The sequence below is a fragment of the Oncorhynchus gorbuscha genome, linkage group LG06 (assembly GCF_021184085.1).
Source record: "Oncorhynchus gorbuscha isolate QuinsamMale2020 ecotype Even-year linkage group LG06, OgorEven_v1.0, whole genome shotgun sequence".
Taxonomy (NCBI): domain Eukaryota; kingdom Metazoa; phylum Chordata; class Actinopteri; order Salmoniformes; family Salmonidae; genus Oncorhynchus; species Oncorhynchus gorbuscha.
In genome coordinates this window covers 65,803,100-65,828,630 of record NC_060178.1, presented here as the reverse complement: position 1 = coordinate 65,828,630, position 25,531 = coordinate 65,803,100, and positions in this window count along the sequence as shown.

The following is a 25,531-nucleotide window of genomic DNA, read 5'->3' as shown; positions in this document are numbered from 1 at the left end:
AATCAGTTTTTTGCAGAAATGCCTTCTCGATTATGTGAACTTTCATGTTCCTTAATAACAAACTTGTATGCCATCTGCAAATAAGACTTAAATGGTTAAATTATGAGCCTAGTTGGTTTAGCCACAGAAAAATACAGAAACCTTCTCGCTAGCCATGATTGGCTGAGATAATGAGTGTGTTGGACATACTGAGAAATGAGTTTAGATTGGTCTGCCATATAGCAGTCTTCTGTTTATTTTAGCTGGTCAATATGTTTAGGTAATTTACATTTACATTTAAGTCATTTAGCAGACGTTCTTATCCAGAGCGACTTACAAATTGGATCCTGTCTAACACAGCTTTTTTTATGTATCGCGTAGGAAAACTTAACAAAGGACTCCCATATGCAAGTATTTATTTCAATAGAATGTCACTGCAACAACTGTTTCAGAGCACTCTCATCTGAGTGTTCCAGAACATTGAACCTATTTGGTTAACTTTAGCTAGCTATGACAATCGGTTTGTATTGCTAGTACTCTATCTATTAGGATTATGGTTAATTGTTTCGATAATGTGTCTAAACAAAAGACTCCACTTCGCCAGATTATTACATGAGCCATCAAGTTAGCCAGGTGTGTCTGACGTTGATTACTGCTATCTATTGTATAATAATGCCAAAATATTTGTTTCTGGAATTTGTCTTTCAGCATCAGTAGAACACGTCAGACTCTCCTCCAACAGTCATACAAGGAGGATGGTTTAATTCCTCCCATCAAAAAGAGAGCTGGCTCAAGACAAGCACATGTTACACCTGAAGCATGAGGACTTGCAGCGAGTTGTGAACTTAATCAACAACTACGCAGAGGATAATGCAATAGTAATACCAGGATGCCACCGAGGACAACAAAAATTTTGTGGAAACTTGTTGCATTCCATGTGACAAAAGCAGCAGAGTGGTGTCTCTAGAAGGAATCGATGACAACACTTGGTATGGAAAACATAAACAACACATTTTGTTCTTTGACATCAGAGTGTCCATTGAACGGTCTCTGCTCTTAACATTTAATTAAATCAAATTCTATTGGTCACATACACGTGTTTAGCAGACGTTATTGCGGGTGTAGCGAAGTACTATCTAACAATTTCACAACAATAGACACAAAACTAAAAAATCTAAAGCAAAGGAATGGAATTAAGAATATATAAATATTTGGATGAGAAATGTCAGAGCAGCATATAGACCAAGAAAAAGTAGAATATAATATAATACAGTATATATGAGAAGAGTAGTCAAAATATGTAAACATTATTAAAGTGACTAGTGTTCCTTTATTAATGGCCAGTGATTTCAAGTCTATGTATATATCTATGTATATAGAGCAGCAGCCTCTAATATGCTAGTGATGGCTATTTAACAGTCTGACGGCCTTGAGATAGAAGCTTTTTTTCAGTCTCTCGGTCCCAGCTTTGATGCACCTGTAATGACCTCGTCTTCTGGATGATAGAGTGGTGAATTGGTAGTGGCTCTGGTGGTTGTTGTCCTTGATAATTTGGCCTTCCTGTAACATTAGATGCTGTAGGTGTCCAAGCCAAATTTCTTCAGCCTCCTGAGGTTTAAGAGGCACTGTTGCCTCTTCTTCACCACACTGTCTGTGTGGGTGGACCATTTCAGTTTGTCAGTGATGTGTACGCCAAGGAACTTGAAGCTTTCCTCGTTCTGCACTGCGGTCCCGTCGATGTGGCTAGGGGGGTGTTCCCTCTGCTGTTTCCTGAAGTCCACGATCAGCTCATTTGCTTTGTTGACGTTGAGGGAGAGGTTATTTTCCTGGCACCATACTCCCAGGGCCCTCACCTCCTCCCTGTAGGCTGTCTCGTCATTGTTGGTAATCAGGCCTACTACCGTTGTGTCATCTGCAAACTTGATGATTGAGATGGAGGCGTGCGTGGCCATGCAGTTATGGGTGAACAGGGAGTAAAGGAGAGGGCTGAGCACTTTGAAGATCAGCAAAGTGGAGGTGTTGTTTCCTACCTTCACCACCTCTGGTGATTTTCCGCCCCTCTGATATCCTAAAGTTATTTCCGGCTGTATGAAATAACACAAAAAAATGTCTGGGCTAATAATGTAAGAAATAGCACATAAAAAAAACTAAATACTGCAAGTTGTCTTGTCACATCTGCTCCACATCTGCTCCTGCCACAGTGGTCATCCGGTGTCTGCTTGACCTTCAGCCATTCCCCCAACACACTCTATCTCTCTTCCCCTCCCTTTCTGTTTGTGTGTGATTGTGTGGTTGGAGACAGGTGTGCTGAAGTCAGAGCAGATCCCTTCCAGCTGCAACTCGTTCCATTATCAAGACCTCTACAAAAAAAAACTTCCACTCTGCCAAATCATACTTCATGTTAAGTCAGTTTATGCTTCTAGTCATTATTATTATTCAAGATCCTGTTACCCTGTTGTTCCTTTTCCCTGACTGATGCTGTTTATCTCACTGCAGTTTTTCCGCCCTGACTCTGGCTCCTGTCTCCTGTTCCACATCTCACCACCCTGCTACCCTGTTCACCACACCACCACTTCCTTGGACTCCCCTCAGGACCTGTTGACCTTGTCCCAACCCAGCACACTCCAACCTCAGCCTCCACATCTGGTTTCCTACAACTCATCCAAGCTTCCCCAGATCTGCACTCCATATCTCCCTGTGTTAAAAGAAATACCTTGGTTCATTCATCGCTGCTTCCTCGTCTGGGTCTGCTCTTGGGTTCCCCTGTGCTGCTCCGCTTAACATGTCTAGGCTAGAAGCACGGCTGCCCTATCTATCGGCACCATTTGAAGCTTCAATGGCATCAGACATGTTCCCCACACATAAGGACCTCTATGGGGACTGATGTAATGACATCATGTTGCATATTATGATTCTCTGTGATTGCTGGGATTGTAGTCTTTTTAGTATGTAAACAGAAAAATCATGGTCTGGGATGGGGAATACATGGCTAGGTGGGACCTGCATCAACGAACAGAAAGACAGTCATACAATTGTAAGCAAAGCATATTGGGGCGGCAGGGTAGCCTAGTGGTTAGTGTTGGGCTAGTAACCGGAAGGTTGCAAGTTCAAATCCCCGAGCTGAAAAGGTCAGTTAACCGACTGTTCCTAGGCCGTTATTGAAAATAAGAATTAGTTCTTAACTAACTTGCTTCGTTAAATAAAGGTAAAAAATATACAGTATATATTCATTTTACAGACATACAGTTGATCCGGGATGATGAGCTAAGCCACTAACAGAGAGAGGTTCTGAGTGTAATAGGAAGTGACATAAAACAATACCAGATGGCTAATCAGCAGACAGCAATGTCTGATGTTACCGTGGGAACAAACTTGCGCGCTGTCAGAACTGCGATGTTATCTTTTGTTGAATAGCCCTTCCAAGGACCTGGAAAGCTTCGCTAGACTCCCTAACCTGTGAGTGCAACGTATGCAGCAGCAATAGCCTTCCCCAGGTCTGTACTAGAACTACCTCCACCATGTACTACAAATAAAGCTAGCATTAGCTAACGTTACAGTTGAAGAGAAAGCTCTACAGTTTTTTGCAACATATTCCTATAGTTACAGCAACAGTGCAATCAGTGTTACTGAAGCGGCTGTAGCTGACAATTCTCTCACTCCCTCCCTCTGTCTCTCTCTCTCTCATTTCCCAATATGCCCATGTCAGGGAGGTTCAGATGAAGCTTGTCAGAGACCTGCTTTAGTTCTAACTCAGAAATCATTATTAATTTAGCTACTTTATAGAACCCTGTCAGACACAAAGACTCCACTCATTTACCAAGGGACAAATCAACACACTTTCCACCCTTTTTTTCCCCTCCCTGGCTAACCACACACACACACACACACACACACACACACACACACACACACACACACACACACACACACACACACACACACACACACACACACACACACACACACACACACACACACACACACACACACACACACACACACACACACACACACACACACACACACACACACACACACAATTAACCACATTTCATGCCTTCGTGATTGTGATCACATTCATAAAACAATGTATGCTATACCTTTTAGGATGTTAATGTCTAAAATCAAAGGACTGAATAATTAGCACTGCATATGAAACAGACATCAATGTTAGGCTAGCAAATAAAATAAAATCAAATGTATTTATATAGCCCTTCGTACATCAGCTGATATCTCAAAGTGCTGTACAGAAACCCAGCCTAAAACCCCAAACAGCAAGCAATGCAGGTGTAGAAGCACGGTGGCTAGGAAAAACTCCCTAGAAAGGCCAAAACCTAGGAAGAAACCTAGAGAGGAACCAGGCTATGTGGGGTGGCCATTCCTCTTCTGGCTGTACCGGGTGGAGATTATAACAGAACATTGTCAAGATGTTCAAATGTTCATAAATGACCAGCATGGTCGTATAATAATAAGGCAGAACAGTTGAAACTGGAGTAGCAGCACGGTCAGGTGGACTGGGGACAGCAAGGAGTCATCATGTCAGGTAGTCCTGGGGCATGGTCCTAGGGCTCAGGTACTCCGAGAGAGAGAAAGAAAGAGAGAATTAGAGAGAGCATATGTGGGATGGCCAGTCCTCTTCTGGCTGTGCTGGGTGGAGATTATAACAGAACATGGCCAAGATGCAGTATATCTTCCTCCACTGTCCAAGTCCCCATACCAGACTCAAACCAGTGATCCTCTGCTCGCAGACACACGTGGCCACCCTCCTTGATGACCTTTAGAGCATGAGCTATCAAAAAATGTCTACATTTGATTGCTCCGTCAGTGAGTTACGGTACGTTCTTAACTCTGTTATGAGTCATACATATATGCTGACTGTACAAAACATTAGAAACACGTTCCTAATACGGACCTCAGATAATCAATTCATCGGGGCATGGATTCTACAAGGTATCAAAAGCATTCCACAGGGATGCTGGCCCATGCTGTGTCAAGTTGGCAGGATGTCCTTTGGGTGGTGTACCATTGTTAATATACACAGGAAACTGTTGAGCGTGAAAAATGCAGCAACGTTGCAGTTCTTGACACACTCAAACTGATGCGCCTGGAACCTACTACCATACACTGTTCAAAGGCACTTACATATTGTGTCTTGCCCATTCACCCTCTGAATGGCATAAATACACAATCCATGTCTCATTTGTCTCAAGACTTAAACATCCTTCTTTAACCTGTCTCCTCCCCTTCACATGTGGATATAACAAGTGACACCAATAAGGGATCATAGCTTTCACCTGGATTCACCTGGTCAGTATGTCACGGAAAGAGCAGGTGTTTTATACACTCAGTATATGTTCAAATTCTCAAAATTGTCCCCTGGATTCTCTGTTGATAGTTGTAATTGCAATAAAGGGGTCAATCTCATGCTGATATAAACTATGAAGGCAATCTGATCGATTAATCATTTGACATTAAAATGTCACATGCTGTATGGTTATTGAAAAATATTTTACTGCTAACAGTTAACACACTATATTCTCAAACAGACAGAAAAACACACACACAATGGAAGTTGCTCTACACACAGAGATACCGTATTGCTAGCCTGTATTTGCTCATAATTCTGAAATGACTAAAATTACACAAGAGGGTAACTAGATCAGTAATTGGACAGAATTGGACAGTAAATGGATAGAATTCATATTAATATATGCCCTGCAGTTAGGCCAATGGACAGCTTTAACCTGCCTGTGGTTCTATTTCCCAGGTAGAATGATGCCCATAATACCGTTTTTACTGATCCTCTCATTAGAATACATTACTGTACCTGTAACCTGACTATGTGTGTACTATGACTATGTGTGTACTATAAGACATCCACATTATGATGGTTACCTTCGCCTCATTTAACACTTTGAATAAGGGATGCTGTCCTTTGTTGGACAATCTGAAAAAGGGCTACTAATTCAATCCTATGAGACTATGTCATTCTGAAATAAAACACTGAGAGTAGCTGTTTTAAAACTCACACCTCAAAGGGTTCATATGTCAGAAGGCTGTTCTCAGAACATTAAAGCAGCTCAGCAGTTCCTCTTTCTTTACCCCAGAAACATTTCCGACAGCAGGTGGCAAAGATTCAGATAGATATTGTAATTTATTGGTGTGGTAACAAACCCCCACCTCTCAACCCATGCGAACACAAACTGTTCACAGTCCTCTTGTTGGAGGAAAGAAACGTTTACAGATTTAAACTCATTTCAACACATTTTGCCATGGAGTGGAAGAAAATATTTCTTAAAGCCAATTTCCTGCAATTCTCCACATTGTGCCATGTTTTATCTGTGTTAATATGATACCTGAGTGACTCAACAAAATCATTGTGGGTCCCCTGGGGGTCGAGGCCCATAATCTGGCTATGGTGAACAAGATTTACACAATATACAGTACAGTGCCTTGCAAAACTATTCATCCCCCTTGGTGTTTTTCCAATTTTGTTGCATTTACAACCAGCAATTTAAATTGATTTATAGTTGGATTTAATGGACATACACAAAATATTTAAAATGGTGAAGTGAAATGGAAAAAAAAAACGTATAACGTAATAAGATCTTGTGCAACCAGTTACCTTCAAAAGTCACATCATAAGTTAAATAAAGTCCACCTTTGTTCATTCAAGTGTCACGTGATCTGTCACATGATCTCAGTATATATAAATCTGGTCTAAAAGGCCCCAGAGTCTGCAACACCACTAAGCAAGGGGCACCACCAAGCAAGCAATACGATGAACACCAAGGACTTCTCCAAACAGGTCAGGGACAAAGTTGTGGACAAGTAAATATCAGGGTTGGGTTATAAAAAATATCTGAAACTTTGAACTTCCCACAGAGCACCATTAAATCCATTATTTAAAACATTGAAAGAATATGGAACCACAAAAAAGCTGCCAAAAGAGGGAAGCCCACCAAAACTCACGATCAGGCAAGGAGGGCAACAAAGAGACCAAAGATAGCTGAAGGAGCTGCAATGCTCCACTACGGAGATTGGAGTATTTGTCCATAGGACCACTTTAAGCCATACACTCCACAGAGCTGTGCTTTACTGAAGAGTGGCCAGAAAAAGCCATTGCTAAAAGAAAAAAATAAGCAAACACATTTGGTGTTTGCCAAAACGCACGTGGAAAAACTCCCCAAAAATATGGAAGAAGGTAAAATTGAGTTTTTTGGCCATCAAGGAAAACACTATTTCTGGCGCAAACCCAACACCTCCCATCACCCCTGAGAATACCATCCCCACAGTGAAGCACAGTGGTGGCAACATCATGCTGTGGGGATGTTTTTCATCAGCATGGAATGGGAAACTGGTCAGAATTTAAGGAATGATTGATGGCACTAAATACAGGGACATTCTTGAGGGAAACCTGTTTCAGTCTTCCAGAGATTTGAGACTGAGACTGAGGTTCACCTTCCAGCAGGACAATGGCCCTAAGCATACTGCTAAAGCAACATTCAAATGGTTTAAGGGGAAACATTTAAATGTCTTGGAGTCGCCTAGTCAAAGACCAGGCCTCAATCTAATTCAAAATCTGTGGTATGACTGAAATTAATCCTACCCCCTACTTTTTTGAACATTCTGTTAAAAATCACGCAACATTTCAGCGCCCTGATACTCATGCCAGGAATATAGTATATGCATATGATTAGTATGTGTGGATAGAAAACACTCAGACGTTTCTAAAACTGGTTAAATCACGGCTGTGACTATAACAGAACGTGCGTTTCATCGAAAAGCGCAGGAAAATCTGATCACTGAAAACTGGAAAAAGTATCAATGCGCCACTTGCATGAATTGTTGAATGGAAACCAAATTACCTGGAGCTGAGATTGCAAATCCTACAGCTTCCACACGATGTCACCAGTCTTGTCAATTGCCTAGGCTTTGTTTCTTGGTCAAACGAATAAGAGACAGCCCATTTCCTCCGGTCTCCGACAGGATGTTTTGGAGTAGAAATTTCTGAACATGATTTGAAGACGTGGAGCTATTGAATATACATCGCACCGTGATCAATTTGATAGATTATTAACGTTTACTAATACCTAAAGTTGCATTACAAAAGTATGTCGAAGTGTTTTGTGAAAGTTTATCGTCAACTTTTTTAATTAAAAAAAATGATGTTGCGTATTAAAACACTGTTTTTTCCTTGGTCACACAGTCTTCATAGATCGATATCTAGGCTATATATGGACCGATTTAATCTAAAAAAAGACCCAATAGTGATGTTTTTGGGACATCTAGGAGTGCCAACAAAGAAGATGGTCAAAGGTAATGAATGTTTTATATTTTATTTCTGCATTTTGTGTAGCGCCGACTATGCAAATTATTTTGTTTACGTCCCCTGCGGGTATTTAGGGGTGTTGCATGCTATCAGATAATAGCTTCTCATGCTTTCGCCGAAAAGCATTTAAAAAATCTGACTTGTTGGCTGGATTCACAACGAGTGTAGCTTTAATTCAGTACCCTGCATGTGTGTTTTAATGAACGTTTGAGTTTTAACGAGTGCTATTAGCATTTAGCGTAGCGCATTTGCATTTCCAGACGTCTAGATGGGACGCATGCGTCCCGGGTCGACCCACGAGGTTAATGATTGCTGTACACCAGAGGAACCCATCCAACTTGAAGGAGCTGGAGCAGTTTTTCCTTGAAGAATGGGCAAAAATCCCAGTGGTTAGATGTGCCCAGCTTATAGAAACATACCCCAAGATACTTGCAGCTGTAATTGCTGCAAAATGAAACTCTACAAACTACTGAGTTTGGGTGGGTGAATAGTAATTCCCGCTCAAGTTCAGATTTTTTTGTCTTATTTCTTGTTTGTTTGACAAAGAAATATATATATTTTGCATCTTCAAAGTGGTTGGCATGTTGTGTAAATCAAATGTTACAACCTGGAATTAAAATGGGTTTGTAAGGCAACAAAATAGGAAAAATGACAAAGGGGGGTGAATACTTTCGCAATCCTCTGTAGCTGTATCAGGGTTCAAGGTTAGACCCAAGTGCAGACTGTGTGAAGTAACACTGTTTATTGTAACCACAGGGGCAGGCAAACGACAGGTCAAGGAAGGCAGGGGTCGATAATCCAGAGTGGTGGGGCAAAGGTACAGGACGGCAGGCAGGCTCAGGGACGGAGTGGTCAGGCGGGCGGTTACAGGATCAGGACAGGCAAGGGTCAAAAACCAGAAGGAAGAGAAAAGGCTGGGAAAAGCCAGGCGCTGACAGGACAAATGCTGGTAAGCATGACACACTGGCAACAGACAAACAGAAAACACAAGTATAAGTACACAGGGGATAATGGGGAAGATGGGCGACACCTGGAGGGGGGTGGAGACAAGCACAAAAACAGGTAAAACAGATCAGGGCGTGACAAGCTGGTTAACAAGAGGAAAACTGCCCATGCACTACCTAATTTCTACTATTAAAACTCTCAACAGCATTCAATTGAAACCATGACTGAGTTCCTGAAAAAATAATATATATATTTTACCCCATCCCCGGTCCACCTGTTGAGTAGAGCTACACTACAGGATGCTCTAATACAGGGTGTGAAACAAATTTTCCATGTGGTATTCACCAAGGTCTGAAGGGCCGCACTTAAAACATATTATATTTCTTCCACATCAAATGTCCATCAAAATAGTCCCTTAACCATCGCTTTTGGGATTTCTGATGCTCTATGACTGTATCGATTTCCTTTCGATGACCGTTAGCAAACTGGACAGAGTGAAGAGACTATACATGTAGGTCCATTATCATTTCTACACTGTTTCAATTTGGTTTTAGTCATTTCAATGCAGACTGAGATAGTTTTTTCCGCCGAAAATAATTATTATTTAAAAAAAATGAAATAAATAAATGTATGTGTACAATACAGTGCAAATAGTGTTATTTGACACATCAAATAGTGTTATGTGACTTGTATATTTTTTGACAAGCAAAGACACAAACGGCATTCCTTGAAACGGCTGAACAAATTAACAACAAAACACCACAGCAAGTAAGTGAAAGAAATAGGTTTTGATTATGTTTTACTGGTAATGGGGACATACGTAAATACCAACAAAATAACTTTTGGGTCAGTGTGGTGTGTGTGTGTAACCTTAATTTAACTAGGCAAGCCAGTTGAGAACAAATTCTTATTGACAGTGCCAGCCAGGACTACAGTGGGCCAATTGTGCGCCATATTATGGGACTCCCAATCACGGCCAGATGTGATAGAGCCTGGATTCGAACCAGGGACTTGTGTGTGCGTTAACTATTTAACTTTACTAGAATGCTTAAAAGACAGCTAAAATTTGAAATATCAGTTATCGATATTGGTATCATTTTTTGGGGGACAAGGAAAATATTGGGTATCGGCCAAAAGTGTCTTATCGGTGCATCACTAATATACTGTATAAATCAAATCAAATCAAATTTTATTTGTCACATACACATGGTTAGCAGATGTTAATGCGAGTGTAGCGAAATGCTTGTGCTTCTAGTTCCGACAATGCAGTGATAACCAACAAGTAATCTAACTAACAATTCCAAAACTACTGTCTTATACACAGTGTAAGGGGATAAGGAACATGTACATAAGGATATATGAATGAGTGATGGTACAGAGCAGCATACAGTAGATGGTATCGAGTACAGTATATACATATGAGATGAGTATGTAGACAAAGTAAACAAAGTGGCATAGTTAAAGTGGCTAGTGATACATGTGTTACATAAGGATGCTGTAGAGTACAGTATATACATATGTATATGAGATGAATAATGTAGGGTAAGTAACATTATATAAGGTAGCATTGTTTAAAGTGGCTAGTGATATATTTACATCATTTCCCATCAATTCCCATTATTAAAATGGCTGGAGTTGGGTCAGTGTCAATGACAGTGTGTTGGCAGCAGCCACTCAATGTTAGTGGTGGCTATTTAACAGTCTGATGGCCTTGAGATAGAAGCTGTTTTTCAGTCTCTCGGTCCCAGCTTTGATGCACCTGTACTGACCTCGCCTTCTGGATGATAGCGGGGTGAACAGGCAGTGGTTCGGGTGGTTGATGTCCTTGATGATCTTTATGGCCTTCCTGTAACAACGGGTGGTGTAGGTGTCCTGGAGGGCAGGTAGTTTGCCCCCGGTGATGCGTTGTGCAGTCCTCACTACCCTCTGGAGAGCCTTACGGTTGAGGGCGGAGCAGTTGCCGTACCAGGCGGTGATACAGCCCGCCAGGATGCTCTCGATTGTGCATCTGTAGAAGTTTGTGAGTGCTTTTGGTGACAAGCCGAATTTCTTCAGCCTCCTGAGGTTGAATAGGCGCTGCTGCGCCTTCTTCACGACGCTGTCAGTGTGAGTGGACCAATTCAGTTTGTCTGTGATGTGTATGCCGAGGAACTTAAAACTAGCTACCCTCTCCACTACTGTTCCATCGATGTGGATAGGGGGTGTTCCCTCTGCTGTTTCCTGAAGTCCACAATCATCTCCTTAGTTTTGTTGACGTTGAGTGTGAGGTTATTTTCCTGACACCACACTCCAAGGGCCCTCACCTCCTCCCTGTAGGCCGTCTCGTCGTTGTTGGTAATCAAGCCTACCACTGTTGTGTCATCCGCAAACTTGATGATTGAGTTGGAGGCGTGCGTGGCCACGCAGTCGTGGGTGAACAGGGAGTACAGGAGAGGGCTCAGAACGCACCCTTGTGGGGCCCCCGTGTTGAGGATCAGCGGGGAGGAGATGTTGTTGCCTACCCTCACCACCTGGGGGCGGCCCGTCAGGAAGTCCAGTACCCAGTTGCACAGGGCGGGGTCGAGACCCAGGGTCTCGAGCTTGATGACGAGCTTGGAGGGTACTATGGTGTTGAATGCCGAGCTGTAGTCGATGAACAGCATTCTCACATAGGTATTCCTCTTGTCCAGGTGGGTTAGGGCAGTGTGCAGTGTGGTTGAGATTGCATCGTCTGTGGACCTATTTGGGCGGTAAGCAAATTGGAGTGGGTCTAGGGTGTCAGGTAGGGTGGAGGTGATATGGTCCTTGACTAGTCTCTCAAAGCACTTCATGATGACGGAAGTGAGTGCTACGGGGCGGTAGTCGTTTAGCTCAGTTACCTTAGCTTTCTTGGGAACAGGAACAATGGTGGCCCTCTTGAAGCATGTGGGAACAGCAGACTGGTATAGGGATTGATTGAATATGTCCGTAAACACACCGGCCAGCTGGTCTGCGCATGCTCGGAGGGCGCGGCTGGGGATGCCGTCTGGGCCTGCAGCCTTGCGAGGGTTAACACGTTTAAATGTCTTAATCACCTCGGCTGCAGTGAAGGAGAGACTGCATGTTTCCGTTGCAGGCCGTGTCAGTGGCACTGTATTGTCCTCAAAGCGGGCAAAAAAGTTATTTAGTCTGCCTGGGAGCAAGACATCCTGGTCCGTGACTGGGCTGGATTTCATCTTGTAGTCCGTGATTGACTGTAGACCCTGCCACATGCCTCTTGTGTCTGAGCCATTGAATTGAGATTCCACTTTGTCTCTGTACTGACGCTTAGCTTGTTTGATAGCCTTACGGAGGGAATAGCTGCACTGTTTGTATTCAGTCATGTTGCCAGACACCTTGCCCTGATTAAAAGCAGTGGTTCGCGCTTTCAGTTTCACGCGAATGCTGCCATCAATCCACGGTTTCTGGTTAGGGAATGTTTTTATCGTTGCTATGGGAACGACATCTTCGACGCACGTTCTAATGAACTCGCACACCGAATCAGCGTATTCGTCAATATTCCCATCTGACGCAATACGAAACATGTCCCAGTCCACGTGATGGAAGCAGTCTTGGAGTGTAGAGTCAGCTTGGTCTGACCAGCGTTGGACAGACCTCAGCGTGGGAGCCTCTTGTTTTAATTTCTGCCTGTAGGCAGGGATCAGCAAAATGGAGTCGTGGTCAGCTTTTCCGAAAGGGGGCGGGGCAGGGCCTTATATGCGTCGCGGAAGTTAGAGTAACAGTGATCCAAGGTTTTACCACCCCTGGTTGCGCAATCGATATGCTGATAAAATTTAGGGAGTCTTGTTTTCAGATTGGCTTTGTTAAAATCCCCAGCTACAATGAATGCAGCCTCCGGATAAATGTTTTCCAGTTTGCAAAGAGTTAAATAAAGTTCGTTCAGAGCCATCGATGTGTCTGCTTGGGGGGGATATATACGGCTGTGATTATAATCGAAGAGAATTCTCTTGGAAGATAATGCGGTCTACATTTGATTGTGAGGAATTCTAAATCAGGTGAACAGAAGGATTTGAGTTCCTGTATGTTTCCTTCATCACACCATGTCCCGTTAGTCATGAGGCATACGCCCCCTCCACTCTTCTTACCAGAGAGATGTTTGTTTCTGTCGGCGCGATGCGTGGAGAAACCCATTGGCTGTACCGCCCTGGATAGCGTTTTCCCAGTAAGCCATGTCTCCGTAAAGCAGAGAACGTTGCAGTCTCTGATATCCCTCTGGAATGCCACCCTTGCTCGGATTTCATCAACCTTGTTGTCGAGAGACTGGACATTGGCAAGAAGAATACTGGGAAGTGGTGCGCGATGTGCCCTTTTTCGGAGTCTGACCAGAACACCGCCGCGTTTCCCTCTTTTTCGGAGTCGTTTCCTTGGGTCGCTGCATGCGATCCATTCCGTTGTCCTGTTTGTAAGGCAGAACACAGGATCCGCGTCGCGGAAAACATATTCTTGGTCGTACTGATGGTGAGTTGACGCTGATCTTATATTCAGTATATACCTTTTTCAGGACCCTGTCTTACAAAGATAATTCTTTACAAAAATGAATTCACAGATCTTTATTGTAAAGGATTTAAACACTATTTCCCCTGTTTCCATGTGATACGGTCTTTAAGACACTAACAGCTTAAAGACGGCAGCAATGAAGGTCACAGTTATGAAAACTTAGGACACTAAGAGGCCTATCTACTGACTCTGAAAAACACACAAAAAAAGATGCCCAGTGCTCCTGCTCATCTGCGTGAATGTGCCTCAGGCTTGCTGCAAGGATTGAGGACAGCCGATGTGGCCAGTGCAACAAACTGTGAGATGCCTAAGACAATGCTACAGGGAGACAGGACGGACAGCTGATCGTCCTTGCAGTGGCAGACCACGTGTAACAACACCTGCACAGGATCGGTACATTCAAACATCACACCTGCGGGACAGGTACAGGATGGCAACAACAACTGCCCAAGTTACACCAGGAACGCACAATCCCTCCATCAGTGCTCAGACTGTCCGCAATAGGCTGAGAGAGGTTAGACTGAGGGCTTGTAGGCCTGTTGTAAGTCAGGTCCTCACCAGACATCACCGGCATCAAAGTGCTCTTCACTGACGAGTCATGGTTTTGTCTCACCAGGGGTGATGGTCAGATTCGTGTTTATCGTCGAAAGAATGAGCATTACACCGATGCCTGTAATCTGGAGCGGGATCGATTTGGAGGTGGAGGGTCATGGTCTGGGGCGGTGTGTCACAGCATCATCGGACTGAGCTTGTTGTCATTGTTGCAATCTCAACGCTGTGTGGGACAGGGAAGACATCCTCCTCCCTTGTGTGGTACCCTTCCTGCAGGCTCATCCTGACATGACCCTCCAACATGAAAATGCCACCAGCCATTCTGCTCATTCTGTGTGTGATTTCCTGCAAGACAGGAGTGTCAGTGTTCTGCCATGGCCAGCGAAGAGCCTGGATCTCAATCCTATTGAGCACGTCTGGGACCGGTTTGATCGGAGGGTGAGGGCTAGGGTCATTCCCCACAGAAATGTCCGGGAACTTGCAGGTGCCTTGGTGGAAGAGTGGGGTAACATCTCACAGCAAGAACTGGCAAATCTGGTGCAGTCCATGAGGAGGAGATGCACTGCAGTACTTAATGCAGCCGGTGGCCACACCAGACACTGACTGTTCATTTTGAATTTGACCCTCCCTTTTTCAGGGTCACGTTATTCAATTTTGGTTAGTCACGTCTGTGAAACTTGTTCAGTTTATATCTCAGTTGTTGAATCTCGTTATGTTCATACAAATATTTACACATGTTAAGTTTGCATGTTAATATTTCTTTTTTTGCCGAGTTTATATATTTTTATATATCTGTATGCTGTATGTTTGTGGGTTTTCTAAAATGTTTTGTGTTCGCAGGCCTCTCACCTGTCAGTAGGATTATACAGAGTTTTATATACAGAGATTATACAGTGAAGAAAACAAAATGCCCACTTTCCCGTGCCATGCTAAAGAATGGCTTCAATATGGTTGAAAGTAGATGACGCGTCTCCCTAAATTGAGGGTCATAAGAGGGCACGTCAGTAATGCGAAGAACCACTTCAACCCCTTCACCTCTCCTTTCTCTGGGCTTCTATCTTCTTTCTTCTTTTTCATTGGGAAGAAATCTCTTTCAACTAGAGAGGGCTAAAGACAACTGCAGAGTTTGACATAATTATCTGTGGCTTGGCTTTAATCACTCTTCCCCCGGACTCCTCAGTGCACATTATCTGACACCAAACACAGACGCTCTCCCCCCTCCAAAGCCTGCTCCGAGAGCCAGCCATCAGACAGCCGAAGAAAGTGAGTAAGAGGGGGGGGGGGCAGACAGACAGACAGACAGATAAAAAATGAGAAAATGAGAGAGATAAGACCATTTGTCCACCATGTTGTCTTTTTCTCACATTTTGACAAGAAGGGAATTCATTATTTAGACACTAAATATAAAAGTCTCATTTGAGGCTAATAAAGCAATGGGTGTTTTATGTCAAGAGGTTGTTTTAGAGCATAGAAAAATAGATCATGTTAAGATATCAGCGATGGTTTTACCAAACACCCACAGGAACCTTAACAGATATCACATGAAAGGTGGTTTGGAGATAATCATATCTTTTTTGTATTTTGTTCTTGAAATGTTCTCTTCATTTGGATGAGTTGTTATTGAATTGGAATGAAAATTCAAATGTAGCTTTGAAAAATGTGTGCTACATCAGCAAGTCCAGTGGCGAGAAGTGGGAGAATATACAGTAGATGAAACTTGTCTGACATTCAGCAAATTTTCTCATTGAAGAAACATTTGAACTCAATACAGTTTTCTGTTCCCAAACCTGGAATCTGTTACAAACATAGTGCACTAAGTTTTGTAGAATTTACCCTTTGACAAAGTTGTGTTGTTTCGAAGGAGTTGAGTTATTGCACACGGGCACTTCACAATAACGCATTTCCTAATGGAAATATGCAAATAGTTAAAATGCGCCAATAGGATCTTGCTAACTTGTGCTTGGCTCTGCCCACCTCTTTGTTTGTTCTGTTCACTATGCTTCATTTGCTCCAATAGGAAACGATGCTGATGAGTTATCTTGGGAAAGTTACCAGTATCTTTGGTTGACTGTTGCTTTTATGTGAGGCTTAATGTTTGTGGTTGTTGTTGTTGTTGACTCTTGCATTTTATGTAACTGAAATGCCATCAACCCCAACTATTCCCAGCAGTTATGACATTTAAGGGGTTGGGGTTATGCATTCTATGTGTGGTCACCCCACTTCCACCCCTCCCATAGTCTAATAGGTCAGAGAGGGAGAGAGACAGGGAGCTTCAAAGCAGAGAAAAAACATGCACACACTCACTAATGTGGTCCCAAGATGCAGCTAGTCCAGCCCAACCCAGGACCTTTGATGTTGCAGTTGATGGGCCATTGTTAAAAAGGAGCCATCGGTAGATATGAGAGGATGGTTCTCTCTCAGGGTTATAAACTACGAGCCTGATCAGGACACACACGCCATCACAACAAACTATGAGTTTGTGTCTTTGTAACCATCTCCAGTGTGTTACTTAGTCTAGTTTATTATTTAAATAGGATTTATATAGAAATCATAACCTAAGGATATTTTACAATGTAGGGGGTATCAAAAAAGGTTGAGTTTTGTTAGAATTCAAATCTTTTCATGACATCACTGAGGGAAATGCAGTCCAAAACAAAGTGAGAGAAGTAGACAGAGAGATGGCTGAGTGTGGGAAGTACATGGCTCAACAGCTCAACAGCAGCAGTGACCGCTCTGCTCCTCTTGCACTCTTCACTCTGAGGGGGTCGGGGCAGGCCTGGCAGACTGCATCTCGCAAGACCTAAAGTGAGTAGGCCAGAAATACCTCCAGGCCTGAGACCCCTGTCCCGGCAGAGCAGCCCTGCTCTCCCCACACTTCACTTCTCCTCGCTGGGCAAGTCAGGGAGCCGCTGGGGCGTGGGCTCTGGACCCACACACCCCGGGGAGGTGACCCCGCCTGGCTCCAACTGTCAGCTAGCCAGCAGAGGAGAGGAGAGGAGAGGAGAGGAGAGGAGAGGAGAGGAGAGGAGAGGAGAGGAGAGGAGAGGAGAGGAGAGGAGAGGAGAGGAGAGGAGAGGAGAGGAGAGGAGAGGAGAGGAGAGGAGAGGAGAGGAGGATGACTCAAAGACAGAAAGAAGAGAAGAGGGAAGACAGAGCCAGCGAGGAGAGGGAGGAAAGGATGACAAGGGGTTAGGTGTGAGGTGTCCAGGGACACGTTTGTCCGGTAGATTGGTAGGAAGTGTGTTTGCTGCGTGGGGAGCAGTTCCAGTCAGACCATACAGATCAGATTTATCTCCCCTCTTTCTCTCTCTGTGACCCATGTTTTTTTCTGGTTTCTCACAGTCAATTCTGAATATAGAAAGTCCATTCCAGTGCTTCAGTATTTGCATGGTTGTGGTCAGGATTTTGTTCAGAAGTTGTGGTAAGTAGGTGTGGTCAGTAGTTATGGTCTGTAGTTATGTTGTTGTGGTCAGTAGATGTGTGGTCAGTTGTTGCGTGTTTGTGGGCAGTAGTTGTGTTGTCAGTAGTTGGTTGGTTGTGGTCAGTAGTTGTGTGGCTGTGGTTAGTAATTGTGTTCAGTATTTCTGGTCAGCAATTATGTGGTTGTGATCATTAGTTGTGTGGTTCAGTAGTTGTGTGGTTGTAGTCAGTAGCTCTGGTCAGTAGTAATCCAGTAGTTTTGTGGTCAGTAGTTATGGTTCAGTAGTTGTGTGGTTGTAGTCAGGATTTTGTGCAGAAGTTGTGGTCAGTAGTTGTGGTCAATAGTTATGGTCTGTAGTGGTATTGTTGTGGTCAGTAATTGTGGTCAGTATTCGTGTGGTTGTGGTCAGTAGTTTTGTGCACTTATAGAACAAAAAAACAGTTCTGGAAAGAGCCAAAACATTCTTGATTTATATATGGCTCTCCTTAAAACTTCTACAGGATCCGCCCGCGGGACACTTCAGCTATCGTGCGCTAATGTGTTTAGCATGACGTTGTAAGTAACAAGACATAGGACACAGACATGTCTTACACGGGCAGAAAGCTAAAATTCTTGTTAATCTAACTGCGCTGTCCAATTTACAGTGGCTATTACAGTGAAAAAATACCATGCTATTGTTTGAGGAGAGTGCACAACAAGAATAAATGTTTATCACGGCAACTTGCTCTAATTTGTCATCCTGAGGGTCCCAGAAATAAAAATGTAGCATAGTTTTGTTTAATAAAATCAGTTTTTATATTCAAATGTAGGAACTGGATTCTACAGTTTGAACCTCTGCTGTGGTTCCATATAGAACCCTATATGGAACCTAAGGGTCCTATATTGAACCAATTTTGGTTGGAAACACTGGTGTTCTTTTCAAAACAACCTACAAAAAGGTTACATATAGAAACCTTTAGGCATGCCATATATGTTTTACCTTTATTTTAACTAGTCAGTTAAGAACAAATTCTTATTTACAATGATGGCCTAGGAAAAGTGGGTTTACTTCCTTGATCAGGGGCAGAATTACAGCTTTTTACCTTGTCAGGGATTTGAGCTAGCAACCTTCCAGTTACTAGTCCAATGCTCTAGGCTACCTGCCATCCCAAATATATGAATGAAGCAAGCAACAGAACCCTTTTTGGTTCTATCCAGAACTTGTTTTGTAAGTGTGTGGTTGTGGTCAGAGTATATACCACAATTGTTGAGTGTGAAAACTGAACAAAGTGAGATGAGAAGTTATCGGGTGAACCATGAAGCGAGTGCACAGAGAAAGCTTAGCTCTATCCAATTAGAGGGGTAGAGCCCGCCCTTCTCTTTACAGAGAGGCAAACTAGCCAGTTGAGTTATTTAGAGCACAGATCCTGATCCTGAGAAGAACGACAAAGCTAGTGAGCATTAGCAATCTTCTCCTTATCATACCAAGTTGTCCAGACCGGGGAAGCTTTCGAAATCTTAGTGCTAGTTGTCCGGTCCTAAACAGATTCACAAAATGTTTGTTGAGCTATTAAGACGTCTCCATCTGAGTCAAGCATTGCTAAGCAATAGTAGCCTTGGCATGATGGTGGCTGCATCATGCTATGGGTATGCATGACATCGGCAAATACTGGGGAGTTTTTCGGATAAAAATAAACGGGATAGGGTTAAAGACAGACAAAATCAGAGAGGAAAACCTGCTTCATTCTGCTTTACAACAGTAACTGGAAAAGGAATTCAGCTTTCAGCAGGACAATGATGTTTCTAAAATGTATTGATAAAGGGAGCTGACGACTATATTTTAGTTATTGAATTTGAATTAATACTTATCATTTTTTAAAATTATAATTCTTCCATTTTGAGAATTTTGTTATTTATATGTCCTTTATTAAACTGTTTAACAAAACAAGGCAATGGTGTGCTTTAGGACATTGTGGACGCTTCCGAGCAGTTGGTAGGCTGTTTTGAGTGTTTGCACATATATATATATATACAGTGGGGCAAAAAAGTATTTAGTCAGCCACCAATTGTGCAAGTTCTCCCACTTAAATAAATGAGAGAGGTCTATAATTTTCATCATAGGTACACCTCAACTATTTTAATGAATTTATTTGCAAATTATGGTGGAAAATAAGTATTTGGTCAATAACAAAAGTTTATCTCAATACTTTGGTATATACCCTTTGTTGGCAATGACAGAGGTCAAATGTTTTCTGTAAGTCTTCACAAGGTTTTCACACACTGTTGCTGGTATTTTGGACCATTCCTCCATGCAGATCTCCTCTAGAGCAGGGATGTTTTGGGGCTGTTGCTGGGCAACAAGGACTTTCAACTCCCTCCAAAGATTTTCTATGGGGTTGAGATCTGGAGACTGGCAAGGCTACTCCAGGACCTTGAAATGCTTCTTACGAAGCCACTCCTTCATTGCCCGGGCAGTGTGTGTGGGATCATTGTCATGCTGAAAGACCCAGCCACGTTTCATCTTCAATGCCCTTACTGATGGAAGGAGGTTTTCACTCAAAATCTCACAATACATGGCCCCATTCATTCTTTCCTTTACACGGATCAGTCGTCCTGGTCCCTTTGCAGAAAAACAGCCCCAAAGCATGATGTTTCCACCACCATGCTTCACAGTAGGTATGGTGTTCTTTGGATGCAACTCAGCATTCTTTGTCCTCCAAACACGATGAGTTGATTTTTACCAAAAAGTTATATTTTGGTTTCATCTGACCATATGCCAATCTCCCAATCTTCTTCTGGATCATCAAATCAAATCAAATTGTATTTGTCACATACACATGGTTAGCAGATGTTAATGCGAGTCTAGCGAAATGCTTGTGCTTCTAGTTCAGACAATGCAGTAATAACCAACAAGTAATCTAACTAACAATTGCAAAACTACTGTCTTATACACACAGAGGGATAAAGAATATGTACATAAAGATATATGAATGAGTGATGGTACAGAGCGGCATAGGCAAGATACAGTAGATGGTATCGAGTACAGTATATACATATGAGATGAGTATGTAAACAAAGTGGCATAGTTTAAAGTGGCTAGTGATATATGTATTACATAAAGATGCAGTAGATGATATAGAGTACAGTATATACGAATACATATGAAATTAATAATGTAGGTTATGTAAACACTATATTAGGTAGCATTGTTTAGTGATATATTTGACATTGTTTCCCATCAATTCCCATTATTAAAGTGGCTGGAGTTGAGTCAGTGTGTTGGCAGCAGCCTCTCAATGTTAGTGGTGGCTGTTTAACAGTCTGATGGTCTTGAGATAGAAGCTGTTTTTCAGTCTCTTGGTCCCAGCTTTGATGCACCTGTACTGACCTCGCCTTCTGAATGATAGCGGGGTGAACAGGCAGTGGCTCGGGTGGTTGTTGTCCTTGATGATCTTTATGGCCTTCCTGTAACATCGGGTGGTGTAGGTGTCCTGGAGGGCAGGTAGTTTGCCCCCGGTGATGCGTTGTGCAGACCTCACTACCCTCTGGAGAGCCTTACGGTTGTGGGCGGAGCAGTTGCCATACCAGGCGGTGATACAGCCCGCCAGGATGCTCTCGAATGTGCATCTGTAGAAGTTTGTGAGTGCTTTTGGTGACAAGCCAAATTTCTTCAGCCTCCTGAGGTTGAAGAGGTGCTGCTGCGCCTTCTTCACAATGCTGTCTGTGTGGGTGGACCAAATCAGTTTGTCTGTGATGTGTATGCCGAGGAACTTAAAACTTGCTACCCTCTCCACTACTGTTCCATCGATGTGTATAGGGGGGTGTTCCCTCTGCTGTTTCCTGAAGTCCACAATCATCTCCTGAGTTTTGTTGACGTTGAGTGTGAGGTTATTTTCCTGACACCACACTCCTAGGGCCCTCACCTCCTCCCTGTAGGCCGTCTCGTCGTTGTTGGTAATCAAGCCTACCACTGTTGTGTCGTCCGCAAACTTGATGATTGAGTTGGAGGCGTGCGTGACCACGCAGTCATGGGTGAACAGGGAGTACAGGAGAGGGCTCAGAACGCACCCTTGTGGGGCCCCAGTGTTGAGGATCAGCGGGGTGGAGATGTTGTTGCCTACCCTCACCACCTGGGGGCGGCCCGTCAGGAAGTCCAGTACCCAGTTGCACAGGGCGGGGTCGAGACCCAGGGTCTCGAGCTTGATGACAAGCTTGGAGGGTACTATGGTGTTAAATGCCGAGCTGTAGTCGATGAACAGCATTGTCACATAGGTATTCCTCTTGTCCAGATGGGTTAGGGCAGTGTGCAATGTGGTTGAGATTGCATCGTCTGTGGACCTTTTTGGGCGATAAGCAAATTGGAGTGGGTCTCGGGTGTCAGGTAGGGTGGAGGTGATATGGTCCTTGACTAGTCTCTCAAAGCACTTCATGATGACGGAAGTGAGTGCTACGGGGCGGTAGTCGTTTAGCTCAGTTACCTTAGCTTTCTTGGGAACAGGAACAATGGTGGCCCTCTTGAAGCATGTGGGAACAGCAGACTGGGATAGGGATTGATTGAATATGTCCGTAAACACACCAGCCAGCTGGTCTGCGCATGCTCTGAGGGCGCGGCTGGGGATGCCGTCTGGGCCTGCAGCCTTGCGAGGGTTAACACGTTTAAATGTTTTACTCACCTCGGCTGCAGTGAAGGAGAGGCCACATGTTTTGGTTGCAGGCCGTGTCAGTGGCACTGTATTGTCCTCAAAGCGGGCAAAAAGGTTATTTAGTCTGCCCGGGAGCAAGACATCCTGGTCCGTGACGGGGCTGGTTTTCTTTTTGTAATCCGTGATTGACTGTAGACCCTGCCACATACCTCTTGTGTCTGTGCTATTGAATTGAGATTCTACTTTGTCTCTATACTGACGCTTAGCTTGTTTGATTGCCTTGCGGAGGGAATAGCTACACTGTTTGTATTCGGTCATGTTTCCGGTCACCTTGCCCTGATTAAAAGCAGTGGTTCGCGCTTTCAGTTTCACGCAAATCCTGCCATCAATCCACGGTTTCTGGTTTGGGAATGTTTTAATTGTTGCTATGGGAACGACATCTTCAACGCACGTTCTAATGAACTCGCACACCGAATCAGCGTATTCGTCAATGTTGTTGTCTGACGCAATACGAAACATATCCCAGTCCACGTGATGGAAGCAGTCTTGGAGTGTGGAATCAGATTGGTCGGACCAGCGTTGGACAGACCTCAGCGTGGGAGCTTCTTGTTTTAGTTTCTGTCTGTAGGCAGGGATCAACAAAATGGAGTCATGGTCAGCTTTTCTGAAAGGAGGGCGGGGCAGGGCCTTATATGCGTTGCGGAAGTTAGAATAGCAATAATCCAAGATTTTGCCAGCCCTGGTTGCGCAATCGATATGCTGATACAATTTAGGGAGTCTTGTTTTCAGATTTGCCTTGTTAAAATCCCCAGCTACAATGAATGCAGCCTCAGGATGTATGGATTCCAGTCTGCAAAGAGTCAAATAAAGTTTGTTCAGAGCTATCGATGTGTCTGCTTGGGGGGGAATATATGCGGCTGTGATTATAATCGAAGAGAATTCCCTTGGTAGATAATGCGGTCGACATTTGATTGTGAGGAATTCTAAATCAGGTGAACAGAAGCACTTGAGTTCCTGTATGTTGTTGTGACCACACCACGTCTCGTTAGCCATAAGGCATACACCCCCGGCCCTCTTCTTACCAGAAAGATGTTTGTTTTTGTCGGCGCGATGCGTGGAGAAACCAGCTGGCTGCACCGACTCCGATAGCATCTCTCCAGTGAGCCATGTTTCCGTGAAGCAAAGAACGTTACAGTCTCTGATGTCCCTCTGGAATGCTACCCTTGCTCGGATTTCATCAACCTTCTTGTCAGGAGACTGGACATTGGCGAGAAGTGTACTGGGGATTGGTGCACGATGTGCCCATCTCCGGAGTCTGCCCAGAAGACCGCTTCGTTTCTCTCTTTTACGAAGTCGTTTTTTTTGGGTCGCCGGCTGGGATCCATTCCGTTGTCCTGGGTGAAAGGCAGAACACAGGATCCGCTTCGCGAAAGTCATATTCTTGGTCAAACTGATGGTGAGTTGACGCTGCTCTTATATTCAGTAGTTCTTCTCGACTGTATGTAATGAAACCTAAGATGACCTGGGGTACTAATGTAAAAAAAAAAACTGCATAGTTTCCTCGGAACGCGAAGCGAGGCGGCCATCTCTGTTGGCGCCGGATGTAGACGTAAAAAAAACAAATGCTCACAAGCAAACTTCAGACGGGCATCTGGCACTGCAGGATTTGTGTCCCTGGCGGCCTAGTGTGTTACTGATGGTAGGCTTTGTTACTTTGGTCCCAGCTCTCTGCAGGTCATTCACTAGGTCCCCCGTGTGGTTCTGGGATTTTTGCTCACCGTTCTTGTGAACATTTTGACCCCACGGAGGGAGATCTTGCGTGGAGCCCCAGATCGACGGAGATTATCAGTGGTCTTGTATGGTCTTCCATTTCCTAATAATTGCTCCCACAGTTGATTTCTTCAAACCAAGCTGCTTACCTATGGCAGATTCAGACTTCCCAGCCTGGTGCAGGTCTACAATTTTGTTTCTGGTGTCCTTTGACAGCTCTTTGGTCTTGGCCATAGTGGAGTTTGGAGTGTGACTGTTTGAGGTTGTGGACAGGTGTCTTTTATACTGATAACAAGTTCAAACAGGTGCCATTAATACAGGTAACAAGTGGAGGACAGAGGAGCCTCTTAATAAAGAAGAAGTTACAGGTCTGTGAGAGCCAGAAATCTTGCTTGTTTGTAGGTGACCAAATACCTATTTTCCACCATAATTTGCAAATAAATTCATTAAAATCCTACAATGAGATTTTTTGGATTTTTTTTCCTCATTTTGTCTGTCATAGTTGAAGTGTACCTATGATGAAAATTACAGGCCTCTCTCATCTTTTTAAGTGGGAGAACTTGCACAATTGGTGGCTGACTAAATACTTTTTTGCCCCACGGTATATATATATATATATATATAGTACCAGTGATACATTTGGACACACCTACTCATTCAATGGTTTTTCTATATTTTTTACTATTTTCTAAATTCTAGAATAACAGTGAAGACATCAACACTATGACATAGCACATATGGAGTCATGTAGTAACCAAAAAGGTGTTAACCTGTTGCGACGAGCAATCCAGTATCCGGGAGCGTAATTATAGCTTCAAGCTCATTAGCATAACGGAACGTTAACTATTCATGAAAATCGCAAATGAAATGAAATAAATATATTGGCTCACAAGCTTAGCCTTTTGTTAACAACACTGTCATCTCAGATTTTCAAAAAATGCTTTTCAACCATAGCTACACAAGCATTTGTGTAAGAGTATTGATAGCTAGCATAGCATTAAGCCTAGCTTTCAGCAGGCAACATTTTCACAAAAACAAGAAAAGCATTCAAATAAAATAATTTACCTTTGAAGAACCTCGGATGTTTTCAATGGGGAGAGTCTCAGTTAAATAGCAAATGTGCACTTTTTCCAAAAAGATGATTTGTGTCGGAGAAATCGCTCCGTTTTGTTCATCACATTTGGCTGAGAAACCCCCCCGAAAATTCAGTCATTACAACGCAAACTTTTTTCCAAATTAACCCCATAATATCGACAGAAACATGGCAAACGTTGTTTAGAATCAATCCTCAAGGTGTTTTTCACATATCTATTCGATGATAAGTCACTCGTGGCAGTTTGGTTTCTCCTCTGTTCAAAATGGAAACATGCACGCACCTGGAGATTACGCAATAGA